This window comes from Cervus elaphus, chromosome X (assembly GCF_910594005.1).
Source record: "Cervus elaphus chromosome X, mCerEla1.1, whole genome shotgun sequence".
Lineage (NCBI taxonomy): Eukaryota > Metazoa > Chordata > Mammalia > Artiodactyla > Cervidae > Cervus > Cervus elaphus.
This window is the reverse complement of record NC_057848.1, coordinates 39087663-39094587: the sequence shown is the minus strand read 5'-3', so window position 1 is coordinate 39094587 and position 6925 is coordinate 39087663.

Genomic DNA, 6925 nt, shown 5'->3' with positions numbered 1-6925 from the left:
TTTATCATAAGTCAGTGTAAATCAGTGTTATAATTGAACAGAATATACATTTTACTAATGATAACATATTAATTAGAAAACATTCATTAGGCACAGTACCAGACATTCACAAACAAGTGTCTTAAGATTTCTTGTCTCTTGAAAATCAGAAGCATAGGAAAATATTGAGTAAAAGTCTTCTGCCCAAGTGAACTAGCACATTCTCTTTACTGACGTGAAAAAAAGAATGTTGATAATTGAACTATAAGACTCGAAGTTAAATTAGTTAAAACCAAACATTAGATTTTCTACAAGTTGATGTTCAATTGAGGTGCTTGCTGATTTATCTTCTCTGCTTATAGATTATATGGAAGAGCATTTGGACTTTCATAATTACAAAATACACTGAGGGAAAATTTATTGTGTTATCAATAGCAAACAGTTAAGTTACTGTTCTTTTTAAAATATTTTTTCAATAACTGTACCAACATATGTTATAAGTATTCTCCATTTATATCATTATATATGGATTCATTTGAATCTCAAAAGAGAAGAGGCAAAGACTATTCAAAACTTGAATAATGAGCATGTCGTTTTATGAAACTATATGAAAACACATAATAAAGTCCAGTTTCTGATAAAATACATATAAGCTTGTAATGAATCTTCAGCATAAAGTTACAACTGCAACTGGTAATGACACAGATTTGGTTAACATCTAGCAAGCATATAAGTGAATCTAAACAAACCGAAAAAAAAAAAAAAAAAAGGGTGGAGGGTAGAAGTTCTTGCTGAACTTAAACTCTTCTGTGGAGGCACTCAACATTAATGGACAAAGTGATACTCAGGGTGGGGGGGATATGGTCATTGTTGTCCAACTAAAAATAAATATTTTCCAATATACATGATTTCAAGTTATGAGTTCTTCATGAAAAAAATTCTTAGAGGACTAATTAAGCAAAGTAGTCACTGATGGTATAAACAGCAGCAGAAGTTTTGCTGAGCAGAAGATCTATTTAAACCTCAGAATAAAGATAAAACTCCTGAAGAATTGATGGTAATAAAACACAATGGAAATGCTACAATGGAAATATGGAAATAAGATAACTTTTTAGAGTAGACTGGTGAAATTAAAACAATGAGATACCACCACACACTTATTGGAATGGTCAAATACGAAATTCTGATAAACCAATTACTGGCAAAGATTAGGAACAACAGGAATTCTCATTCATTGTTAGTGGGATTGCAAAAAAGTAGACTCACTTAGGAGGCAATTTGTTACGGAGCTAACCGTTGTCATACCACGTAACCTAACAATTACACTCCTAGATAGTTCACCAAATGATTTAATAGCTAATTTCCACACAAAAACAGACACATGAATTTTATAACAGCTTAATTCAGACTATCTCTCTCTCACACTCACACACACAGAGACACACACACACAAATTGGAAGCAACCAAAGTGTGCTTTAAAAGACAGCTGGATAAACAAACTAAGCTACATCAACATAACAGAATATTATTCAAGAATAAAAAGAAATGAGCTATCACATCATAGAAAGAAATGGATGAAACCTGAAAGAATGTTATTGAGTAAAATAAGCTAGTCTGGAAAAGGTTATACACTGCATGCTGCCAATTTTACAATATTCTGGGAAAGGTAAAATTGTAGGGTGAATAAAAAATATCAGAGGATTTTTCTTTTGCTTCAGAATAGTTTTACTAGTTTGGATAAGGTATGTCAACGCTCAACAATTCCTCTCCTACTTTGACACACAAATCCACTCAGTCGGAGTCTTCATAGCCCCGGAGCTCATGTACTGTCATGTGATTGGGGGCATCTGCAGCAACCTCGACATTGGCAGGGGTGAGGTTACCACCGGCTGCCATGGCGCGTTTCACACTCCACCCTCTGGAAACAAATTGCATAAGGTCCATCTCAAGCAGGGTTAAGGTGTCGAACATACAGTCTTCGTTGGGGGAAGTCTTTTTCTTTTTCTTTCCCTGAAAGCCAAATGAACCGCCCTGATGGGCAAGAGGTATCTGCATATTACTCTCGCCATTCTCTCTTGCCAACTTCACTGTCACGTACATCAGCACGAAGAAGAAAAGCCAGAAAATGTGATCTCAAGCCAGTCTTGGGTATGCCTTGGTAGATTCTGCCAAATTAGAAAATGTCCTCCACAGAGCATCTTCCCCTGGAGTTCTTCAGAGAAGTAAACATTAAGGCATAGACACAGGTAACATAACTGTGAAGAAGCACAGGAACCATTTGAAGGACCACATGGTGAGATGAGAGGAAATGGCCCCTGGTGCTCTGGTCTGCCCCTGGCTCCTGGACACTGAGGACCAGCCAGGGCTGGGCCCTTGGTGAAGTCACAGTGGGTCCCACCTCAGCCAGAACCCATGTGGCCATTGTGATGACTTCAGGGAAGAGCGTAAGGAGGCTTTCGGGGGCAACTGGGAGTAGGGCTTAAAGGGAAATGGGGACATTTCCAGCGGGCAATCGAAAAAGAGGTGGGGAGTGACAAAATGCCATCTCTTTGCTAGTGTATTCTTTCTGAACCTGATGCTCTACTGGGAGGGTGGTTCTGTCTTCTATTTTCATTACTCCATTTGTTGAATGCAGACATTGGGGTGAGCAGAGCAGACCCTTGGGCATGTGCCCCTGTGTAGCAGAGAGCCAAGTGGGAAAGAAGGATATTAAATAAGAGGCCTCAAACTAGCAGCCACTGATGTGTTTTCTGTGGCCTACACTGTTCCTAATAACAACTGTGCTCAGTCACTAACTCGTGCCTGGCTCTATGAGACCCCAGATACTGTATCCCACCAGACTCCTCTGTCCCTGGGATTTCCCAGGCAAGAATCCTGGAGTGGGTTGTCATTTCCTTCTCTCCAGGCATAGGGGATTTTTAAGGGCAGTGGAACTATTCTGTATGATGTTATGGTAAATACATGGCACTATATATTTGTCAAAACCCGCAGAACCTTGCAACACAAAAAGTGAACCATTGTATGCATATTAAAAAAAACCATTTCCACATCAAGAATGGAATGCAGAATTTGACTAAACCATCTAATTATATTATAAATATTTGAAGCCACCTCACTAACATCCCCTTACTTAAGTAACTTTGAAAATGAATGTGGTTTGCAAGATTGAAACAAAAGATAAAAGCAGTGTAATGTAGTTGATAGTGTTTTTTTTCATAGGGTTACAGGTTAACAATCCTGATAGTCTTACACACGCATACTTGTGTTGAATAGTTAAATAGATGGCACATGAGTATACATACATATATTTCTCTGTCTTGCTAGCCGAAAGCATCTAAGAGAAATGATACTCTCAAAATCCAAAAGAAACAATGATGTACAAATAAGCACAGATCTTGGTTCCCAAAACTCTTTTCCAATAAAACTATCCAGGCTTCTTAGAGAAATTAATGATTGTAGGGCTCAGAGAGGAAATATAGAAGAGGAGTCTGGCAGATTTCATTGTATCAGAAAGGAAGTAGTAACAAAATAATTTTTTAAAAGCCCTAGACTAATGTAAGTAAGTGTTAGTTGCTCAGTTGTGCCCAACTCTCTGCAACCCCATGGACTGCAGCCACCAGGCTCCTCTGTCCATGAGGTTTTCCAGGCAAGGATCCTGGAGTGGGTTGCCTTTTGCTTCTCCAGGGGATCTTCCCAAATCAGGGATCAAACCCTGGTCTCCTGCACTGCAGGCAGATTCTTTAGTGACTAAACTACAAGGGAAGCACAAGAGAGTAGAGTAATGGGGATATGTCACAGAAGATAGGAATGAGCTTCCAATGGCCAAAGCTATAAGTTGAGTAACATAATAAATTAAGTCTTCTTTTGGTATTATACTCCAAAGTATAAAATGAATATCTAAGAGTCCATACCAATATAAATAAATGATTGAATACATGTGAGACAATAGACCAATTTCCCATGCAGAAGTACTTCAGATATTTGATGTAGGTAATTCTGCTCTCAGGGAGGTGGAGTGTAACTCCCTATTCCTTTAGAGGGAGTTAACATAGTGAGTTCCTTCCAAAAAATACACGGATATGGAGAGGGAGAAAAACAGTAACTTGAGAGTGGAATAACCTGACAAATACTACTTCAGCCAGGTGGTCAAGATCAGCATTACCAGGGAAAAGGCATGTTGACCATATCACGTGATGAAAAGGACAAACCACCTCTGCAGCCTTCTTCCCCGAAAATCCATGAAATAAGAGTGAAAGTCGCTCAGTTGTGTCAGACACTTTGAGACCCCAAGGTCTATACTGTCCATGGAATTCTCTAGGATAGAATACTGGAGTGGGTAGCCTTTCCCTTCTCTAGGGGATCTTCCAACCCAGGGATCGATCCCAAGTCTCCCGCATTGCAGGTGGATTCTTTACCAGCTGAGCTACAAGGGAACACTGCCCCCCCGCTAAGAATCCATAGTCCCAGGCTAATAGGAAAGTCATCAGACAAATCCAAGGTGAGGAACACTTTATAAAATACCTGACTACTATTCCTCAAAACTATCAAGGTCATAAAAAAAGAGAAGTCTGAGAAATTGTCACATCTAAGATAAACCTGAAAGACACAGCTAATACGTGAAGTGTTGGATCTGGGATGCGTTTCTGGAACAGAAAGTAAAAACTAAGAAAACCTTAGTAGGAAAAATCTTAGAAATAACTTAGGCACTATAGTTTATAACAATATGCATGGTCCTTGGGAACTTTTGATATATGGAAAATAACTTTGCTTTGTTGTAAATCTAAAATCATCCTAAGGTTTTTAATGTTTATTTTTAAAACATAGAGCAACCGAGGCAACATTAACATTATTTGCTGATGAAATAATTGTATATCTGGGGACTCCAAGAAAAAAGTACTCTATGCAGTCAGCATTTCCTATCCATGGGATTTGCATCCAAGGATTCAACCAACTGTGGATGTAAATACATAAAACTCCAGAAAGTTCCAAAAATCAAAATTCAAACTTACCACATGCTGCCAGCTATTTACATATCTTTAAATTGTATTAGGTATTATACGTAATCTAGAGATGATCTGGCTGGATGTGTGCAGTTTATATGCAAATCTTAAAATGCTGTGCTACATTTTTAAGGGACTTGAACATCTGTGGGTTGTGGTATCTGATGGTTGGCAGTGGTGTCCTAGAACCAATCTCCTGCAGATATCAAGGGACAGCTGTATTTTAAGGGAAGTGAGCTAGATGGCTGGATAAAACTAGTTATATATGTAACAGTGTTTTATACACTAACAAGGAATTACATTTATAAAGGAAGACACCATTTATAATAGCTAGAAACAGATAAATAAGAAGAATATATGTAAGAACAAATATGCAATAGCTATTTGAAGAAAATACTGAAATCCTACTGAAAAACGCAATGCAATGCCTGACAAAATAGAAAGATATCCTTTTTGGGAGTATGAAAAGATTTTATACAGATATCAATTGTACCCAAATTATTGTATAATTACAGTAAGATCTCAACAAAAATACTAATGTGATCGGTGTCACAAATAAGCTAAATCTAAAATACATGTGGAAAAAAAAAACATGCAATAAGAGGCGGGACATTTCTGAAAAAGAAGACTAATGAGCATGAAGGATGTCCTTACCAGATTTTAAAGCATGTGAATAGCCTACCTACTTATAAAGAGAAGTACTGGCATGCGGCTAGTACTGCTACATGGCTCGCCTTACAGTTCATGAGGTAACAAGTGAGGGAAGAAATCAACTCAACTACACACACACATACACACACACATACAGCGTTTGTCTGAATGTGGCATTCCCAAAATTCATGTTGTAAACCTAATGTCCAGTGTGATGATATTAGAAGGTGGGGCCTTTGGGAGATATTTAGGTCGTGAGGGTGGAGCCCTCAAGAATGGAGATTAATGCTCTTACAAAGAGAACTCACAGAGGTCCCTAGCTCCTTTCGTCTTGTGAGAATACAGTGAGTTCCTTACATAGGAATCTTCAAACTGCCAACTTTCAAAGATTCAAACTTGCATTCCCGTTTCCAATCACATAAGTTAGTCCGTGTGTCTGGTGGACATTGTCACATGTGTGCATACTCTACAAGTGGTTGTGCATTTTAGAGCACAGTACTCTATAGAGTACATTGGGACACTACATTTATTTCTAGCCCAGGATGTCCGGAAGCACGTGTAAAAACAGCAGTATATAGGTCATTCTTTTAGTTGGGGACTGTTAGTTGGGTTCTTCTTACAAACAAATTAGGCTTACAAGCACACTCTCAGAATGGAACTCATTCATATAGAGACTTTGGTAGGACAGAAGTCAACAACTCAGAAAAGGGCCCTCATCTGGCCATGCTGCCATCCTGATCATTCACCTCTAGCCTCCAGAATTGTGAGAAATAAATTTCTGTTTTTCACAAGCAGCTTCTTGCCTGGTATTTTGTTAGAGCAGTCCACATGGGCTAAGATACATTACATGCAAAGATGGGCACAATAAAGGACAGAAATGGTACAGGCCTAACAGAAGGAGATGGTATTAAGAAGAAGGGACAAGAATGCACAGAAGAACTGTACAAAAAGATCTCCCTGACCCAGATAATTATGATGGTGTGATCACTCACCTAGAGCCAGACATCCTGGAATGTGAAATCAAGCGGGCCTTAAGAAGCATCACGAGAAACAAAGGTAGTGGAGGTGATGGAATTCCAGTTGAGCTATTTCAAATCTGAAAAGATGATGCTGTGAAAGCAGTACACTCAATATGCCAGCAAATTTGGAAAACTCAGCAGTGGCCACAGGACTGGAAAACGTCTGTTTTCATTCCAATCACAAAGAAAGGCAATGCCAAAATATGTTCAAGCTACTCCACAATTGCGCTCATCTCACACACTAGCAAAGAAATTCTCAAAATTTTCCAAGCTAG